At 40.8% G+C, this 22,045-nt stretch overlaps 1 protein-coding gene across 6 annotated transcripts in view; it reads left to right on the forward strand.

The window, feature by feature from the left end:
- Positions 1-22,045, forward strand: part of ZHX3 (zinc fingers and homeoboxes 3) — a 105,719-nt gene that overhangs the window by 13,851 nt on the left and 69,823 nt on the right. The window contains exon 1 of one of the 6 annotated variants that reach the window (XM_084776234.1): positions 1,433-1,601. The exons of 4 other annotated variants lie outside the window; for them this stretch is intronic. The gene's annotated coding sequence lies outside the window, so the exon portion shown is untranslated. Of the gene's footprint in view, positions 1-1,432; positions 1,602-22,045 lie in introns of those variants that run through there. One more of the 6 variants, XM_084776236.1, reaches the window with a different exon arrangement.

Below are 22,045 nucleotides of genomic sequence, written 5' to 3' on the forward strand. Positions count from 1 at the left end.
GTCCTGGAATTTGTTTTGTAAATCAGGATAGCCTCAACCACACGGAGATCCACATGCCTCTGCCTCCCAAGTGCTGGATTAAAGGCGTGGATCTTCCCTTCGGCTGCTTCAGTTGGAGGAGGGAGAGTAAGAAAATAGAATTTCTAGGATGAAGGACCAGCCTGAGCAAGGGTCCTTAGAGCAGTCCAGGATTGAAAAGAACCAGGGTGGTAAAGTCAGGTAGGAGGAGAGGTGATGACAAAATGGGAGAGAAGCCGATACTGGATCACCCAAGAATTTACAGGCTTGGCAAGGAGTTGAGATTTTACTTATAGAGCAGCAGGAAGCCATTGTACATTTTGTGTGATGGGCAGGATGATCTCAATTTATATTTTGAAAAGACCATTCCGTCCAGCTGTTGAATGAATAGGTGGAAAGGAAAGGTGGAAGTATGAATTCAAAGCAGTAAATAAGGTAAAAATCAGAATTCAAAAAGGCCAGTCTGGAGCTCAGAGTAGAGGTCCTGGCTGGAAAAGAAAATTTGATCCTGTGTTTCCTGTTGGCTCAGTCTGTCCTAAGCCAAGCTTCCTGTGGGTAGCCTTATCTGTGGCCTCTACTTCCTCTCCTCCTGTGGTTCATCCCTCTGTGCTCTACCTAACATCCTTCAATGTCTCAAGCAAGAGCCACCCAGGTCCTTTGTGATTTGTTAAATCCAGGTCATTCACTCATGCCTAACTTCAGACTGTAGCGATGCCAAGCTACAGTGCTTTCCCCTTTAGTGCTTCTAGCCTTTGGCCCTCAGGCCTGTGGCCTGTTCCAGGTCCTAAGTTCTTAGACCAGTTCTGCAAAGATGGCATTCTTGAGGCCTCTAGCCCTGAGTTTTCTGGATTTCTTGTGGTCCTCTGCTAAAAATGAGCCTTCTCTTTTTTCATTAAGTTTGCCAGCTTTGTGTCTGAGGTGCTCCCTCCTCTGAAGCTTTGCTGACCCCTCTGGCCATGTTAGGTCCCACCCCTCTTTTCCATTTCTTCTTGATAATAAACCTGATACTTATCATAGCACTTAGCACCCTGTTTACTTGATTGTCTGCACAGCTAATAGTGCACGAAGGATAGGATTACAACAAAATATTTTGTGATCTAGGCCAAAGAGTGCTTTCTCCATTTCAGGTGAGAGCCACCCTTCATTATAGAGCATTCATTTCTCACTGACTCTGAAGGCTGGAGTTTGGGTATATCTTTTGTCAACAAAAGAAATTAATTTAATTTGAAATAATCAGAAATTGTCTTCATATTCTGAAAGGAACAAAATGACTTAAACTGAATTGCTTCAAAAGAACTAGTAAAGACTTGGGTTTCTCCCTGTTGCTCTCTTGCTCACTCTCTAGAACCTGTTGTATGTGCCTGTATTTTGTGATTTCACAGTTCTGGGTTTGATGTTACAATTGCCTCCATGGTGATGGGCACTAATGTTCTGTGCTGAATTGTGATAGTCATGGAAAGCCGCAAGCACACTATACCCTCGCCTCCTGCTAACCAGCTCACTGTGGCGAGGCAAAGAAGAGGCGAATAGAGATGGTGCTGTGTCTGTTAGTGCACAAACCCAACACCTGGAGGTTCAGTGAGGTTTGCTTTGTTAATATCGCTAAACTCTCGTGCTTCACTCATGTCCTCTTACTTTTTAGAAGCCTGATCTATAAAGTGAGTCTAGGACAGCCAAGGCTACACAGAGAAATCCTGTCTCGAAAAAAAAAAATATTTACAGGGCTGCTAGAATGCCTCTCAAATGGCATAAGACTCCCTCTGTAAATGATAAAGGGGGCTAACTCAGAGCTCGCCTTATCTCTCAAGTATTTGTTGTTATCCTGATGAGAAGTGCTGGCACATATAAACCATGCTATATTTATTACTGCTTTTATTTCTTTCTTGTATCTAAACTAGACATTAGGACTATAGACACTCGGGAAATGACCACACAGTTTTCAATCAGTCCATTGGTGGTATGCTGAGAGCTCCTCTTATTAGAGACCTCTGTTAGCTCAAAAACGTTCTTCCTTGAAGGAAACTAGCCTCTGCCTCAGGAACTTTGATTCAGCTACTTTGCATAGCTAGTCTTTCCGACTATCTGCAGCCCTTTAGCTACTGAAAGCTTTTTCTCCCCAGGTCTTCCTCTCCACCCTCTGAATCTCTAGCCTCTTCAGAGGTAACCCTACTTCTTATCCTACACACTGTAACCCTAAAGGATCATCCCAAAACTTGAATAGATTTTTCTACTCCCTCAGTCACTTGCAGATATATTATTGTCTGAAACCCACCCTCATGGAACTTCTGTCATTATAGATTTCCAAGTGTTTACTTAGAGAATATTTTTAAAAGTACATGTATTTTGTGCATGTGTGCATGTGTGCATGCTATGGTGCATATGTGGAGGTCTGGGGATAATTTGGAGGAGTTGGTCCTCTTCTCCCTGCATATGGATTCTGGGGGCAGACTCAAGTCCTCAGCCTTGGTGACAAGTATCTTTATCTGTTCAGCCTTCTTGTTGGCCAGGAAAATTTTTATCTCGGGGGTTTTAACTGGCAAGTCTATGTTTTATTACATTTGGTAATATTGTAATATAATTATCTTTAAAAGAAAGTAAATGTATTAAAATTTGGGGGAGAAGGGAAAATGCCAGAAAAGCTATAGAATTGATTTCCAGCTAGAGCTCATTTACACATATCACTTGACTCTGATGACAAGAGCCAGTTTGTTACAGATATTATTAGTGCCATGCCACAGCCCTGTGTGAATAATAATATCATTCAGGTATAATGTTACTGACCTCATTTCAGTAAGGAAAAAAAAATAGAGGCATAAAAAGGTTAAGACTACTCTGTGATTCACAGGCAACAAGCCCTCAATCTGCCTCCCACTACTTTGTTAAAATCCTTTCTTTGTTCAACTTGTTCTCTTGTGCTTCATACAGTGCTTAGCTTTCTGGTCTTAATTGGAACGTTATTTTAAAAACTATTGGTTGATTCTTGTCAACTCACCAGGCCATCTAGAAAAACAGCATGCACCTGGTGGGTGCTGACAGATAGTGTGGAGGCCTTTGGTGTGCTTATGTCTTCAGACCCAGTAAGAAGAGGTCAAACCTCTCTTTCTCAGTCTTGAGAGTCTCAGAGTTACTCCAGGCTTCATAAGCCCATCTTAAACCAGTCCAAGTCTGATGGACGGTAGACGGCTTAAACTAAACTAGGGAAAGTGTTACCTCCCCTTGACATAGAGTGGAATGCTATGCATAGGATTTTATTGGAATCTTGAAATATTGGCATTCTCAACTTAGGATCATTCCAGGAGAGGTTACTTAAAAGATGCAAGTTGGCTCTAGAGGAAACCATAGGGATATTATAGCAACTCCAGGGTATGGTAATGGAGGCGTTGCTACTACCCCACCTGCAAAGGAATGATGGATAAAAGTGCCTATAAGAAGCCAGAAGAGATTTTTATTTGGAGGAGGATATTTTGCAAGGATCCTGTGATTTTTGGATGAGGGATGCAACCAGACCAGGTGCTTAAATTCCCCTAGCCTAACCCCTTTCCTCATCCCTTACTTCTTTCTCTTCACCTTTTTCTGGGACTTAGCATTAGCAATTGTTTGGGGTCACAGGGCACAGGGGCCTACTGGTCTGATTCCCCAAAGCCTAGCCTGAGTAGGTTAGAGAGCAGGATAGAGGAAGACATGTGGATAATATAATATAATATAATATAATATAATATAATATAATATAATATATAAGAACTCATGCAGTTTTACAGTGGGAAGAATACATGTGTGTGTTAGGTAGAAAGTGGGATAAAAGAATGAGATGAAGCTGGGCATGGTGGTGCATTCCTTTAATCCCAGCACTCGGGAGGCAGAGGCAGGTAGATTGCTGTGAGTTTGAGGCCAGCCTGGTCTACAGAGGGAGTACAGGATAGCCAAGGCTACACAGAGAAACCCTGTCTCGAAAAATGAAAAAAAAAAAAAAAGAAGAAAGAAAGAAAGAGATGAACATATCTTGAGCATGACCATGTCCTAGGGTCTTTGTTCTGATGTCATTTTTAGGGTAAGTTATTATATTGTGTGTGAGTGTGGGTGGTGGTGGTGGTGGTTGTCACAAATGTGGCGAGCTTGAACCTGTGTACTTAGGCCCTGAGTCTCAACTAGTCCTTGTGATCCTAGTGGTGATGAGTGGTGTGTACCCTATCCCAGAAAGCTCTATTTCATGGCATTGCTGGGGCACAGGCGACTGTAATAGAGCTGCTGTGTACTTTCCCCTTCAAATCTGTTAACTTGTGGGCAACAAAAAAGAAGAGGGAGGGAAAAAAACTCAATTTGGCATGAGTGATGTTAAGCAAGATCAAATAAGGTGAAAAACAAAATAGATTCCAGAAATTTAGTTTAGCTTTTACCCAGAGTTCTTGGGTTGTTGCCGAAGAAGTCTTTTTACTGTCCACAAATGCGCGCGCTCCCTCTCCCTCTCCCTCTCCCTCCCTCTCTCTCTCTCTCTCTCTCACACACACACACACACACACACACACACAAACATGAATATTATTATTTTTACATTTTACTTGCTTATAAACTTAAGGAGCTTTAAAAAAAAGATTTCTTTATTAAAAAAATGTTTGTGTGGCGGCTGGAGAGGATGGCTCAGAGGTTAAGAGCACTGACTGTTCTTCCAGAGGTCCTGAGTTCAATTCCCAGCAACCACATAGTGGCTCACAGCCATCTGTAATGTGATCTGATGCCCTCTTCTGTCTTGCAGGAGTGCTTGCAGGGAGAACACTGTGTACATGATAATAAATAAATAAATTTTAAAAAATGCTTGTGTGTATGGGTGTTTTGCCTGCATGTATGTCTGTGCAGCACATCCATGCAGTACTCAGGGAAGCCAGAAGAGGACATTAAGTCCTCTGGAACTGGAGTTACAGACAATTATTAGCTACCATGTGGGTGCTGGGAATAGAACCAGGTCTGCTGGAAGAGCAGCCAGTGCTCTTAACTGTCCAATAATCTCTCTGGCACATTTAAAGAGCTTTGTAAAGTATAAAGATCCAATCAGACATGAAGATCATTTACATCACCTGTGCTATTTTATTTCTTATTAATGTAAAAATTATTATACTTATAAAAATGAAACGTTTGCTGAAAGTCATCGTTTGGGTTGGGCAGATGGCTAAGTGGTTAAGAGCACTTGCTGCTCCTGTAGGGGGCTCAGGTTTGGTTCCCAGCACCCACATGGTGGCTAACAGCATTCTATAACTCTAGTCCCAGAGCACCTTCTGCTGTACACATGCTGCACAGCATACCCGGGATCTGGAGGTATAGATGTTGTGAGCCGCTATGTGAGTGCTGGAACAGAGTCTGCGTCCTCTGCAAAACTCAGCCACTAAATCACCTTCCAGCTCCTCCATAAAAAATACCCTAACGTATTGAAAATAACTTTAATTTCCTAGCTTTTTCTCATATGTATAATTTTTACATGGCTGGAATTGTACAACTTTGTATTTTTTAGTTATCTCTGTAAGAGTACCATGTTGTATGCAACCTGCAAAATTATTTATAATGATTTATACTTTACCTGAATCATTTTTTTTTACTTGTTCGACTTTTTAAATTATTCATAGTCTTCTCCTGAAGACTGGTTGTTTTGTTGAGCATACTGTGTTTCTCTACAGGCATCCAGTGTCGTGCCTCCCACCCCCGCCAAGCAGAGAGTAGGCAAAGATCTGCGCATCCTCAGGGGAGCTTGGAGAGTGTGATGAGCAACCTTGAAACTGTCAGGGAACACAAGAGGCAGTAGCTGTAGAAACGGTAGCTGGGAGAAGCAAGACAGTCAGTAAGCAGAATGGTTGCCTAAAATGTTAACCATGGAATTTTATTAAGTCTTAGATTTTAAAATGATTGCTAAAGGGAAACAACACATTATTAGCATTTACATTCAAAATCTGGCTGACAATCTGAGATATGGTTAAGTTAGAAACATGTTCTGAGCTAAATTAAAGTAATAATTCTTTTTTTTTTTTTTAAGATTTATTACTATGCATACAGTACTCTGCCTGCGTTTACACCTGAAGGCCAGAAGGCATCAGATCACATTATAGATGTTTGTGAGCCACCGTGTGGTTTCTGGGAGTTGAACTCAGGACCTTTGGAGGAGTAGTCAGTGTCCTTAACCTCTGAGCCATCTCTCCAGTCCGAGTAACAATTCTTAATGAGTCTTATTAGAGTAATGATATTGTCCCTAGTTATCATATACCCTCAAATATAAACCTTAGACTGCGATTCCCCTGCACCGTCCCCTGGGCTGTGACTGTTTCCTCCCTTAGCCAGTCTTGGGGAGCCAAGGTACTTCTGTGTGTTCAGTCCTGAACAAAGCTAGACCCTAAACAGAAGGGGCTTCCTTGGATGGTGCCATAACTTGTCTGGCTAGAATTCTATATCCTAGAATAGAAATAACATTTCTTTTATTGAGCAGAAACCTTCAGAAAAATCAGAAATGTTTGGCTTTGAATCTCTATATCCTTACTCTAGGCATAATGCCCAGCACATAACAGATGCTCAAAGACACATTTGATTATGAAATGTCTTGAGACCATCCTGAAATGAGTGACTACTACCACGGTCTCCACTTAGCTCTTCTGCAGCGTAATGTCTTCTAAGTCATCTATACCTCATAACAGGCTGTCCTGATCCCCATGCCTATTCCTCCTCATTTCCTGTAGCCATTGCTGGTATTAACCACTATAAGGCACATGCCCGTGTTTCCCAGAAGTAATACATTCAAGTGTGCGTTGTGATTTTATTTTGTTGAGAAATCCCTGGCTGTTTGTGTCTTTGTGCAGAATCTGCTGTCAAGGCTGGAATTTTACAAAAATAAATGTCTGTGTACATTGTCTCTTTCTACATTAGTGTCACTTGATGAGCTCTTTATTCAGTACCCTCATCTTCAGGGAAGTCACATGGAGAAACACTGTGGAAATCTCCCTCCAAATTGGCAATAATACTTAATGTCATGCTTTTCAGAACTTAGTTACAGTGTAGGTTCTGATTCAGTAGGTCTGAGTACAGTCTGAGAGTACATCTCTGTAATACTTTCTTCCCAAGGTTAGGCTGATACTGTGGGGTCTCCTGGATCTTACTTTGTGTAGCAAGGTGGAGTTTTAGCATGAAACTGCTCCTAAGTGCTAATCTATCAGTGTTTGAGTGGCTATGCAGTTCCTACCAAACCCTCAGGATATTTTTTCTGATGCTCACTAGACAGACAGAGAAAACAAGATGGATGTTGCTCCACTAACCTTTAAGAACTGCCCATCCCTCTGTTCAAATTCATGTGGATTCCTCATTCCAGCTCTCGTATCCAACATATTCAGTATCTTTTCAAGCTGCTTGTCATTCGAACATTTGATAAAGTATCTGTATACTGTTTTGGGCTTTGCTTCTGTTTTTGTTTTTTAAAATTTTTTGTTATATTTTCATATAACAAAAAGACTAAAATTTTGTTTATGTGGTACTGGGAATTGAATCCAGGACCTTGAATATGCCAAGCAAGCACTGTACCTCTGAGCTATATCTCTAGCCTAAACAGTTTTAAAATTTGGCTACAAAGTATGCTGTTTACTGATACAATTCCTTTATAAGAATTGTGAATGACATTCAGGTTTTTTTTACTTTATTGGAATTTGTATAAAATGAATTCATTGTTGAAATAACATTCTCAAACTGAAAAGATACTCCTGTAATGGGAGCCTTTGAGATTATTAAGTGAATTCTTTAGAACACAGGGTAAGAGGTCAGAAGCACTGATGTCCCTTTTCTCAAACTTTTATCTTTTTTAGCTTGAGAGAAAAGTGCTTTTTGTTTGCCTTTGTATAAGGCAAATAATACCATTTAAGACTGTGTATGGTGGGGGAAGGAAGAGAAAACATTGTACATTATAGACTTTGAAGTTTCTCAAACCTACTTTATTTGGGGTTCTTTACTGTCTATACCTTCCTTCCAACCCACCTACCGTAGATAGGAAAGAAAAGAGGTTAGTGGGAACAGAAGTAGACCTTTTTAGACTTCAGTTCCTTGGAGCAATTCCACTCTTTGTTGTCAGGATTTCAGCAGACCTGTTATATAGCACACCAGCAATTCAGCAAAAGTGACTGCAACCCCAGCAGCTAGAGCCTGGAACCTTGAAGCGTTCTCTAGAGTGTTTCTCTTGAAGTGGAGTGATAAACAGCCAAACAATAGGAAGCAATGCCAAAACCAAAAACCCAAGCCTCTGGTTTTGGGCTCATGTATATATTTATATATATCCTCTCAGAGTCCGTACTAGGAGGATGTTTATCAGTTGGCAAAGACCATGCTTCTGCAAGAGGCAATTCCTCTTTTAGTAGACAAACACCACGTGTCCTTTCACAAGTCTGTTTCCAGCAGACAAACACTACACATCTTTACACAGTCTGTTTCACATCCCACACTTGGGATCAAAATAAAAACATGTTTACATCCACTACAGTGCATTCTAAACCAGATGTCTGCTATTGAGTTACATCCCCAACTCTACCAGTAAGTTTTTTTTTTATTATTTCAAAGAATAATTATTATGCCAACATGCAGAACTGTTTATTACATCTACTTGTTTTGTAAAGCTCATTGTGATTTGATTAAAGGATTATCTGATTGGTTTAGAGAATTCTTCTTTACGAGGTAGTTCTCAGCTTCTCAGTCTTCAACTTGGAGAACATTGATGCAGAAGCCAGGAAGGAGGCCTCTAGGTAAAGAATGTGGTGGATAAATTATAATAAATAAATCATAAATAAATAAATGTTAAAAAAGAATGTGGTAGGGAAGACTAGGAAAGGGCAAAGATAAATAATATCTATTAAAAGTCTGTAGCCATTTTTCTACATGTTCATTTAGACTCCTAGCACCATGGAGATTTGATAATTAAAGAAATACTGTCTTTGCTAGTGTAACCAAGTGGATAAAAGCAGTAGCCTGTCTTAAAATCTCTCCCCTGCCATTATGTATGGGTGGCTATGCAACCTAAGGTAGAGAGCCCTTCATCTTTTTCTTTCTCTCTCTTTTCATCCAACTTAGATAACATAGCATTTTCTTTATAGATTATTGATGCAAAAATGATACCCTTCAGAGAGTGGTGGTGGCACACACCTTTAATGTCAGCACTAAGGAGGCAGAGGCAGGCAGATCTCTGTGAGTTTGAGGCCAACCTGGTCTACAGAGTGAGTTCCAGGACAGCCAGGGCTACACAGAGAAACCCTGTCTCCAATCAATCAATCATTAAAAAATGGTAGCTGGCATGTAATCAGAATTTAGCAAAGCAAATTGATTCTCATTTGTTACTTTGAAGATATATAGATTTGTTTTGATCTTTATAGATATACAGAATTGTTTTGGTGTCTTTTGGTTTGGTGTTTGTTTGAAATTGGGTCTTATTATCTAGCTGAGGGCCATCTCTGACTCCTGGATCGGAACTATAGGTGTATACCCATGATGTCCAGGTGTAGACTTAGTGGAATTTTAGTATCTTGTAATACCATTTAATGTTGTGATTATAGTTTAAACAGATTTTTAAACAACCATAACAACTTTGTCAAATATAGGTGTGTTTTCCTTTCCAATGGGTCATTTTGAAAACCTCTTATTGGTACTGGAGAGATGGCTCAGCAGTTAAGAGCACTGGCAGCTCTTACTGAGGACCTGGGTTCAATTCTCAACACCCATATAGCAGATCACAACTGTCTGTATCTCCAGTTCCAGGGAATCTGACACCTATACACAGCCATACATGCAGTCAACACATGTACATAACAAATAGAAATAAAAACAAAAATCTTAAAAAAGAAAGAAACCCTCTTATTTAATTCATGTTGGCCCAGTATTGCTCAAAATATGTTTGGACTTATTATTAATTTTTAGTCTGTAGTTATCTTTTTGTTACAATTACAACTAGGAGGAAGATAAATTCCTATAGAAGTAAAATTATTTATCATTTTGCTCAGATTTTTAAATTACCATCTCTTTTTGTCAGCTTGCACTTGGAATAGGCACTTGGAATATAGTGAATAAGTAAAATACAGTTATTTTTCTGTGGCATTTGTACCTGGAGTGCAAAGGCTTTGATGAGCTCATTGGATTGTTTAAGAAATGTGACAGTCTTAACTAACATTGATTAAGCGGTTGAAAGGAAAAAGGCAAATTTTAGAACATTTTGGCGGACATATCTGTATTGGTCCAGCATGATCATATCTTTGGCATACTACCCAAGGAAGACACAGACCTCTTTTGTAGACAAAATGGAAGACACCACCCTGTGTTCAGTACCATGATATAAAACAGACCCTTATAGATTTGAAGTGAAACAAGGAACATCTTTATTTCCTCTTTATTGGACTGACATTGGGTTTAGAGAGACTCATCTATGGACTTGACACTGGATAACACAGTTGGAATTAGATTATCATTCAATAATGATGTAGTGATGATTGAAAATGGTTATATGTTAGAAATATTTTTAGGAGACATTAGCATGTCTGAAAAGTACTTTGAGTTCTTTCCAGGGTTTCCTAATATGCATGTCTATTCAGTTTAATATGCTAGCATATTAATGTATATGCTATATATATATAATATATATAATCTCCAAAGTGAGCAATATTACAGAGCCTTGAAATTCAAAGAAGCTTTACAAATATTTAGAATAGCCATATTTCTAGTGGTGAAATATTCCCAGCCTATTTTCTAACATTTCTAATGGTGGAGAATGTCTATGCATAAACTAAGGGAATCACAGGGAGATAATATAAGGTGGGACTTGTAGGAGGCTAGAGACATAGCTCAGTGTTAGAGTGAGCATTGCTCTTGAAGAGGACCTGAATTTGGTCCCCAGCACCCACATTGGGCAGCTTACAACCACCTGTAATGCCAGCTCCAGGATGTCTGTCTAGTTAGGGTTATATTGCTATGAATAGACACCATGAAAAGGCAAATCTTTAAAGGAAAACATTTAATTGGGGGCTGGCTTACAGCTCACGGCTTTAGTCCATCATTGTCATGGTAGGAAGCATGGCAGCACGCAGGCAGACATAGTGCGGGAGAACTAGCTAGTTCTGTATCTGGATTGGCAGGCAGCAGGAAGAAAGAGTAATACTATGCCTGGCCTGAGCATCTGAAACCTCAAAGCATGCCCAAAGTGACACACTTCCTCCAATGAGACTACACTTCCTAACAGTGCCACTCCCTATGAGCCTATGGGACCATTTTTATTCAAACAACCACAATATTGGACATCCTCTTTTGTACACCTCAAAGCATTACTTAAAGCTACATATACCACCCCCACCATGTATGTACACACACACACACACACACACACACACACACACACACTTTTAAAAATATATCTTTAAAACAAATAAAACAGCAACAAAACAGGAATGGTAGTACCTATGGCAAATTGTACCTATGTCAGTGTCATTTTCCAAATATTGTTCCAGCTAGCTAAGACTAGTCTTTTGTAGGCTAATTTCTGCCTATAAGCCTCTATGTGTTGTTCTTCCAGCAAATTTTGGAAATGCTATGGTCTTTTTGTCTTCTAAATTTATAACTAGCATATAGTTTAAATTGTGTGCTTGCTTAGAAAAACCTTAGCAACTATCGTGGGCCAATCACTTTTCTAGATTAAAGGGATGGTGGCACTGAGTAAAAGTCACTACCATCATAGAGATCTCAAGTCCATGAATGATAAGCTCCAATGTTACAGTCAAATAAAAATTTTTAAAAATGTGTTCGCTTTGCTCTAAATTTGAATTTAAATGTTGTTGTTGCTACCTTTAGTTCTTCACAAGTACCCGTCTACCAGGTTGCCTCATGACTTCATGTTGGCTTCCCCTAAGAGGCATGATCCAAGAGAGAGGGAAAGAAAACACCAAAGACGGAAGCCAGAGTCTCTCTCTAACCTGGTTTTGGAAGTGACGTTCCACCACATCTGCTGTATTTGTTAGAAGTGAGTCAGTGAGCCTGGCCCACATTGCAGAAGAGGAGGTTACAAAAGGGCGTGAATACCAGGAGGCAGAGATCACTAGGGGCCATCTCAGAGTCTGCCTGACACAGAGAATGAGACATAGGAAATTTAATACGTCATTTCTGTGAAGAACAGAACTACAGACTGAGAGTAGGCCATTTTCAGGCTACACTATTATTAGATGGCAAGCTCTCATTTGAAAGTGTGGGTAAAGTAGGTTTTCCAGACAAATACTGAGAAATTTAACATGATCATTACTAAGGTACCCCTACTACCCCTAAGGTAGCAGACACGAGGAAGCAATGGGATGCAAGAAGCCATTTTACAATCTGTCACCTTGACAACAGCTGTCACTAAATGTTTTCAGTTATAAGGGGCTGATTTGAGGTAATGGAAATTGTTATTTTCTTTTTGTCTCTATACTTTTTGCATTTTTAATTTAAGAGACTTTATAAATGTAAGAATAATAACATTATAAACATGACTATTCTGATGTGTTGTAAATTTTTCTTACCTGTGTCAATGTAAGGATTCTGTCAGCTAATACTGCTTGTACTAATTGTTAACACTGATGAGCTTTTACTCTGTGTTAGGTTGACTGGTATGCATTTAATAAGTATTCTCTTATCCAGGCCTCAGTAACTCTGAAATAGACACCATGGCTGTCTCTGTTCTACAAATGATGGTTGCAGTGGCTACAGAGAAGCAGAGGCAGGTGACACCAGCTGGTGGGCAGAACAGCTAGAGCAAGAGGAGGCTTCACCCTGGACCTTATGGTTCCAACGGCAGCACTATTTTTGTCAGTTTTGATGGTTTTGCTTTGATAGAATTATTCAAGTACTACATTCCAGGATTCCCTGAAAGATAATTTGATGATGGTTACTTACTAAATTTAGTATAATCTTGTTAGTGGGTGAGTTCCTCTCTCTTAAATGAGGAAGCCAAGGCTCAGGCAGATTAGCTGACTTGTCTGCAGTTAGGCAGCAACCTTTAGGTGTTGGTGATAACAGCATCTAAGAGCCGGGTCCCCTGATGCTAATAATATTAGCAGTATTTCTTTTTCTTTTTCTTTTCTTTTTCTTTTTTTTTCCTCCTTTATTAATTTATTCTTGTTACATCTCAATGGTTATCCCATCCCTTGTATCCTCCCATTCTTCCCTCCCTCCCAATTTCCCCTTATTCCCCTCCCCTATGACTGTTCCTGAGGGGGATTACCTCCCCCTCTATATGATCATAGGGTATCAGGTCTCTTCTTGGTAACCTGCTGTCCTTCCTCTGATTGCCACCAGGTCTCCCCGTCCAGGGGACATGGTCAAAGGTGAGGCACCAGAGTATGTGAGAAAGTAATATCCCACTCTCCACTCTACTGTGGAGAGTGTTCTGTCCATTGGCTAGATCTGGGTAGGGGCTTAAGGTTTACCGCCTGTATTGTCCTTGGCTGGTGCCTTAGTTTGAGCGGGACCCCTGTGCCCAAATCTGCCTATCATAATGTTCTACTTGTAGGCTTCTAGGACCCTCTGGGTCCTTCTACTTTGCCATTCTCCCATGATTCTCTCATCTAGAGTCCCACTAGAATGTCCTCCCCTCTGTCTCAGTTTCCTGGTAAGTGAAGGCTTTCGTGGGATAGTATTTCTTTTTAAATCTGAGTATTTAGCTTCAAAGAAGATCAAAATTTTATTAGAATAGCTTAGGAAAATAAATGTTTTGCCTAAAACTGCTATTCTATTAGCTGGGATTCATAAATAGCCAATTTTTTTGTTTTTGTTTTTGTTTTTTTGAGACAAGGTTTCTCTATGTGGCCTTGGCTGTCCTGGACTCTATTTGTAGAGCAGGCTGGCCTTGAATTTACAAAGATCTGCCGGCCTCTGCCTTTCCCAGTGCTGGGATTACAGGGGTGCGCCACTGTGCCTGGCATATAACTAGACAATTTTATTTAATTATTTTCCTGTTTGTTGTTGTTATTTTGAGACAGGGTCTCACTGTGTAGCCCCAGTTGGCCTGGAACTCACTGTATACACAGGGCTAGCCTGGAACTCACAGAGATTTTCCTGCCTCTCCGAGTGCTGGGAATAAAAGTGCATACCACCATGCTTGCCTATTTTTAAGTAATTTAAATTTTTAACTATAGTTTGTGAAGGAAATATATTTTTAACTTCCATAACAAAAGGCAACGTACCTCTAGATGCCATTAAGGAAAACTATATTAAACATGTATTTCTTTTTCAAGACAGGGTTTCTCTGTGTAGCCTTGGTTGTCCTAGACTCACTTTGTAATCCAGGCTGGCTTTGAATTCACAACAATCTGCCTGCCTCTGCCTCTGCCTCTGCCTCTTGGGTGCTGGGATTAAAGGTGTGTGTCACCACGCCCGGCCTTTAAACTTATATTTCAATAACATTTAATTATATGTAATATGAATGCAAAAATTTTATAGAAAATGGAGCATATAAAAGGCATTGCATTGGTGAGTTAGAAGTTTTACATTTTATGTACATATCCACAGCTTATTGAAGATTATTGATGAAATCATATTCCATATGTGAATGTCTCATTTACAGTTTTCTACATTACAGTTTTATAATTCAAAGAATGCCTTAATATTTCAAAATGAATTGGTAAGCCTTTACTTCAGAAACTAAAAATGGAACAGTTCTGGAACAATTGAGTTAAAGTTTTCTCAGTCATGTAAACATGTGTCTCAGTGCTGCTTTTTAAACTGAAAGCACAAACATTATAACTGTGGGATTAAAAAGATAAAGAAGAGGAAGAAGGGAAGAGGAAAATGATGAGGATGAGGAGATAAGAAGGAAAGAAAGAAAGAAAGAAGAAGGAAGAGGAGAGGAGGAGAAAAAGAGGAGGAAGAAGAGGAGGAGGAGGGGAAAAGGAGGAAGAGGAAGAAAAGAAGAAGAAAAACAGCAGCATGGTCACCTGAGTGTACCTGTTTGGTAAGAAGTGGAGAACAGTCATTTTAAAAATATTTCTGAAAGTTTCTTATTTGGGGAGTGGAGTGAACTTTATTTGCAGTATGTGCAAGAGTGGAGCTCTCTAAACCCCTCTCCTTCTAAGCACCTGAGGTACAGAAACTGTGAGGGGAAATGTTCAGTGTGTTGGGGGCTGAGTTGGGGCAGGGGCTTCCTAGCAGCTGAGAGCCTCTCTCTTCCTCTCATGTGTAGAGTGGGATGGAGACAGCTTAGAGACTGGAGTCTTGGTGAGAAGGACTGTTTCTTTGAACATCTGAAACTGAATAACCAGCATATTAAAGAAAGTCTCGGGAAACTGGTAGATACTGACTACTAGTGAGAAGCTGGAGATAGTGGAAGGACATAGATTTGGTTGTTGCTTGTACACCAAGGTGGGCAGTGGAAGAAATGCATCTCTTCTGAAGAAGGGCATGGTTCTGGCTTGGCACAAGCAGGTCTTCGGAGTAAGTGGGTTATTCAAGAGCTGATATGCAGTGTGCAGTTGGTCTATTGTGAGAGAAAGTTGGCTTTGAGAATTACTGGCATGTAAGGTAAGACTTGAAGCAACTGGAACAGCATAGATGAACACAGAACAGTTAGTGGCCTGAGAATAGGAGAGTCTAGTCAAGCATGCTGCTTGGTGCCTTGTCAATGCCAAGTGCAGTGCTTAAATTAACTTATTTGATCAATAGCTGCATATTTTAAAGAACCAGTATGCAATTAGAATTTTATATTTTGTAGTTGAAACATGAAATACAATTTTTATTGTTGTAGGGAGGCTATATTACATTTTCTTTTAAAGTTATGCATATAATACACAAACATATTTAATACATCCAAATAGATATGTGTGTGTGTGTGTGTGTGTGTGTGTGTGTGTGTGTGTGTGTTTAGAGAGTAAAAAGCTTTCCTCTTTGACATTTCTTCTAACCCTTTGTCCTTTGAAGACCTTTAAGGTGATTTTCTATTTACACAGCTAAGAGAAGCTGTATCTGGATAGACTGTAAGTTAGAAATTGGAGATTGTGATTCTTCATGCTTGCCTTTGGCTCATAGATATGTTTTTTTTTTTTAATATTCATTGACTAGTTTTCCTGAAAGAGGTACTTACCTTTGCCCTTTGTGGTGAGTAGTGTTGATGTTATAGGACATTCAGCTTCACAGTAGAGAGCTGAAACCCTGCATTTTGAACTCTGGGAATCTCTACTGAACTGGACAGATGGCAGAAGAGAGATGTGTCATTTTCATGGTATAGAAAGCCACTGATGTGTGAGTGCATGTACACACAGCCGCACAACCAGATGGGACACCTGGGAGCTGTGATGTGTCGTTTGAGATTCATTCAAATGTTTAGTGCACTCACACAAACCTGTTGTTAAGAGTAATTTTTAGGAAATAATAGTGAAAAGCAGTCATGAGCTGTTGCCTGTTGTATTAAATACCTCCCCTGGCCCTGCTTTACTGTATGCAATGGACTTAGGATTCTAGGGCATACCTGATATCTGAACCTCATTAGAGGCATTAAAAGCCTACGAGACACTTAGTGTTAAATGTACATAAAACTATGTGTTGAGGAAGATTTCTACTTGGTGAGAAGAGAAATTCATGATTGCCTTTGATATTTTCAGAATCTAGCAAGATTAGATCTGAGAAAAAGTACTATAAGGTTTCTGGACATTTCCTTGATGTCTTTAGAATTGTCCTGTGATCTCCATTTTGGTAAAAACAGTACTGTCCTGGATTTAGTAATTAAAGCCACACAGTTGAGATCCATCCTTAAACACTGATCCTTTTGTGCAGCCCACCAGAAGCCTGCTGATGCCTCCTGCTTCCAGCACACAGAGAACCCTCTCCATTGCCAGCAGCCCACTGTGTCACTAATGCAGACTTACGCACCAGCCATCTGCCATCTGCTTTCTCTTTTTTCTCATATTCTGGCTTCGCTTCCATCCATTTGACACTTCAGCTGGAGAGATCTTTTTGGAAACCTAAGTCAACTATTTTAGCGTCTTTCTCCATCCCCTCTTACTTTAACCCAAATCCCTGTCTTATTTCTATCTCTTGTAGCCCAGGCTGGCCTTGGATTTATGCAGCCAAGAATGACTTTGAGTTTCTGACAGCCCTGCATCTATTATAAAGTGCCAAGATCACAAGCATGCATCATCATGCCCAGTTTTATGTAGTCCTAGGGATCAAATCCAGGGCTTTGTGCATGCTGAGCAAGCACTGTACCAACTAAGCAGACAGCCCTCATTTTTTAATCTATTGTTTTTCTTAGTGTTTGCTTGTTAGTTTGGTTCCTGTTAACATTTATAAACGATCTAGATGAGCAATTTTCTTTTGGGTGATGGGATGCTATGATCTTTATTGATGGTATTCAAGAGAGAGTAGGGCTCCCTAAGTCTCTCCCCTCCTTATGGGGGTCTGTGATAGAAACTGTAGGGGAGATGCCCAGTGTTGGAGGCTAAATTGGGACAGGGATTCTTCAGCAGCCCAGGGCCTTTCTCTTCCTCTCACATTCTTGCTGGGTTGGGTGGTCCAGGGTTTCTTACTCCTTGAAGGCCATGTCAGCCATGAGGTCCACCACTCTGTTGCTGTAGCTATATTCATTGTCATACCAGGAAATGAGCTTTACAAAGTTTTCATTGAGAGTAATGCCAGCTACAGCATCAAGGCAGAAGAGTGGGTATCACTATTAAAGTAACAGGAGACAACGTGGTCTTCAGTGTATCCCAGGATGCCCTTTAGTGGGCCTTTTGATGCCTGCTTTACCACATTCTAGATGCCATCCTACTTGGATTTCTCCAGGTGGCATGACAGATCCATGACAGACACTTTGGGAGTAAGAACACAGAATGCTGCCTCTGGGCGAAAGTGAGATTGGGAGAAGACGGGGAGGGGGCTAAAATTGGGATGTAAAGTGAATACATTTTAACAGCCGGGCGTGGTGGCACACACCTTTAATCCCAGCACTCGGGAGGCAGAGGCAGGCGGATCACTGTGAGTTCGAGGCCAGCCTGGTCTACAAAGCGAGTCCAGGACAGCCGAGGCTACACAGAGAAACTCTGTCTCGAAAAACTTAAAAAAAAAAAAGTGAATACATTTTAAAAGATGAAGAAGAGGAGGAGGAGGAAGAAGGAGGAGGAGGAGGAGGAAGAAGAGGAGGAGGAGGAAGAGGAGGAGGAGGAGAGAACACAGAAGGCCAAGCCAGTGAGCTTCCCCGTTCAGATCTGGGATGGCTTTGCCCACAGCGTTGGTAGCACTAGTGGATGCAGGGATGATGTTCTGGGTAGCCACGTGGTCATAATACTATAGCTTCCATCCACAGTCTTCTTGTGAGTCCTTCCACAGTGCCAAAGTTTTTATGGATGACCTTGGCCAAGTGGGGCTAAGCCGTTGGTGATACAGGAAGCATTGCTGACAAGCTTGAATGAATTGTCATACTTCTCATGGTTCACATCCATCAGTAACATGAAAGCATCAGCAGAAGGGGAAGGGATAACTTTTAGCCCAATCCTTCAAGTTGGTCCTGGTCTTCTCCATGGTGGTGAAGACACCAGTAGACTCCACAACATACTCAATCCCAACATCACCCTGTTTGGTGTTAGTGGGATCTCACTCCTGGAAAATGGTAATGGCCTTCCAAGATGACAAGCCTTTCTCAGCCTTGATTCTGCTATAGAGTCATACTGGAACCTGTAGACCATGTAGTTGAGGTCAGTGAAGGGGAAATTGATGGCAACAATATCCACTTTGCCAGAGTTGAAGGAAGCCCTGGTGCCAAATATGGCCAAATCTGTTCATTCTGACCTTCACCATCAAGTTTCAGGGATGAGAGTGGCACTGAATGAGAAGATGTGGGTGTCTCTGGAACAGGGAGGAGCATAGACAAACAATTTTCTAAGTAGGACAGCACTGAACTTTCTGGAAAGCTTTTAGATATATGAACCCGGGCCCACTCGTGTCAATACTGGCTCAGTTGAATTGTGGGGACTAGATAACTGGTGATTTAAAGAAGCTCCTGGATGACTGTGCTTGTGTGATCAGAGTGGTAACTGAGTTGGGTTCTCTTAACTCAAGTGGGAATTACCATTCTTGCACAAGTAGACTGGAGCTACAGGTGCCCTTGTCCTAGTAAGCACTGGTTCAGAGCCAGCTGCCTTCTGGGTGAGTGTGTGCCTTGTGCTTGTGCTGCTGTTTCTTTACTCTGTAGTCCTAGCACCTCTGTGGGTGGTCTCACAGCTAATCCCTTCTTCACTGCAGAGAGCTGTTCTAACAGTTTTGTCCTTGTGAGAACATTAGAGGATGCAGCTGTTCCCCAGACCTTTGATTGTTGTCTTGGCAATCCCTGTCTCCCTTCTACTTCCACATCAGCTTCTACTGTGTGAATTTAGTTTTGCATATCCCCAGAGTTCTGTGGGTAAACACACATTCCTACGGATCCTTTCTTTTTGTTTGGTTTGAATTGAGGTGATTTTTTAAAAAGATTTATTTATTTATTTATTATTTATACAATATTCTGCCTGCAGGCCAGAAGAGGGCATTAGATCTCAATATAGATAGTTGTGAGCCACCATGTGGTTGCTGGGAATTGAACTCAGGACCTTTGGAAGAACAACCAGTGCTCTTAACCTCTGAGCCACCTGTCCAACCTTCTACATGATTTTGATTGCTTTTTAAATTTTTTTTTATACCTTAAGTCATCATCCTGTTATGAAGACATTTTCCTATTATACTATGCCACTCTGTAATCCTTTTATATTTTATAATATACATTCTTATAATTAGTATTTTATTTACTTTTTATTTTAATTTATTATAATTTGTTCAGATTATATCCTAAATGTTATTCCCTATTTTGTATCTTTTTGTTTCCACCCTTTCTCCCTCTTCTGCCCTATTCCCTTCCCCTAGACCTCTGACAGAAGGGGAGGGACCTCCTCCCCCATCACATGGCCATAGCATATGAAGTCTCATCCCAATAGCCTGTTTCCCTGTCCTCTGTGTGCTGCCAGGCCTCCTCACCAATGGGAAGTGATCAAATCGGGGGCACCAGAGTTCATGTCAGAGGCAGTTCCCGTTCACTCCCCAACACCACATAGAGAGTGAGCTGTCCATTGGCTAGATCTGAACAGGGGGTCTATGTTCACTGCAAAGACATTTTAAAAGATGGAAGGGGGTTGGAGAGAGAGTTAGTAAAGTAATTGCTGTGCAGCATGAGTTTAGATCTCTAGTAGTCACATAGAAAATGTGGGGATAGCATGTGTCTGTAAACCCAGAGCTGGTATGTCATAGGTTCAGAGACAGGTAGATACCAGGGCCAGCCAGTTAAACTGAAAAACAGTAAGTCCCAGGTTCAGAGATAGGCCCTGTCTTTAAAAAAAAAATGTGAAAGTGATAGAAGATCCCAGATGTCTACCTCTGGTCTCCCACATGCATTTTGGGGTAGACACACCTGCATGCACATGTGTAACGTACTGAACCAGAAATTCCCAATACTTTTTGATGTTCTCTGAATTTGTTCAACATATTAGCCACAAAAGAGGAGCGATGGGTGATTTAATCAAGTAGAAAAACTACTTCATTCTCTTAATGAAAATGCACTTGAAGTTGTAAGATACTATATTTATTGTATCAAATTAGCAAAGAGTGTTTGTATGTGTGGGTGTGGATGTTTTGGCAGGGAGTGTATGAGAGGTGGAGAGTGTGTGACGTACAGAGACTAGGACATTGCATGCAGGCAAGAGTGTAGAAGACGTTCTCATATTCCTTGTGGAATGCAAAGTGGCACAATGCAGCTTGGCCAGATGGGTCTTAAAATGTTTGTAGAAATGCTTTGACCCAAGAATTCAAATTCTTGAGGTCTATCACAAGAAAAAAATAATGATGAAAACAGTAATTTACTTGCAAAATGATATAAGGTAGATTAAATAAATCCCCCATATATATATATATATATATATATATATATATATATATATATATTTATATAATGATATAAGGTGGATTAAATAAATCCCGTGTGTGTGTGTGTGTGTGTGTGTGTGTGTGTGTGTGTGTGTGTAAATATATAGAGGGGATTTAGTAGAATGATTTATAGGCTGCAATCCAGGCAATCCAACAATGACTGGCTGTGAATGGAAGTCCAAGAATCCAGTAGTTGCTCAGTCCACAGAGCTGGATGTCTCAACTGGTCCTCAGTGTATGCTGGAATCTTGACCGTAGACTCCAATGCCAGTGAAGGGATGGACTTGCTATCAAGGGGAGAACAAACAGGCAAAGAGCAAAAGTCCTCTTCTTCCATGTCCATACATAGGCTCCCAGCAGAGGGTGTGGCCCAGATTAGAGGCGGGTTTTCCCAGATCAAAAGATCTAGATTAAAGGCATGTGTTCTACTTCAAAGATCCAGATTAGAAGTGGATCTTCCAGCCGGGCGTGGTGGCGCATGCCTTTAATCCCAGCACTCGGAGGCAGAGGCAGGCAGATCACTGTGAGTTCGAGGCCAGCCTGGTCTACAAAGTGAGTCCAGGACAGCCAAGGTTACACAAAGAAACCCTGTCTCTAAAAACCAAACCAAACCAAACCAAAAAGAAATGGATCTTCTTTACTTCAAATTAAGCAAAAATACCTCTGAGATATACCTTCCATTTTGGGGTTTTATTTAATTCCAGATATAGTCAAGTTAACAATCAAGAATAGCCATATTTAGTAATTTTTTATTATTTAATTAATTTATTCAGATTACATCTCAGTTGTTATCCCATCCCTTGTAGCCTCCTGTTCCTCCCTCCTTCCCGCTTTCACCCCATTCCCCTCCCCTAGGTCTGTGACAGAGGGGGACTTCCTCCCCCACTATATGCTCATAGGCTATCAAGTCTCATCTTGGTAGCTTGCTTATCCTTCCTCTGAGTGCCACCAGGCCTCCCCAGAAGGATCCAGTGGGTCCTAGAAACCTACAAGAAGAACATTATGACAGGCGGATCTGGGCCCAGGGGTTCTGCTCAAACTACTGCACCAACCAAGGACAATACGTTCAGTAAACATCAGTAGT

The sequence above is a fragment of the Acomys minous genome (assembly GCF_964271855.1).
Source record: "Acomys minous genome assembly, chromosome: 3".
Lineage (NCBI taxonomy): Eukaryota > Metazoa > Chordata > Mammalia > Rodentia > Muridae > Acomys > Acomys minous.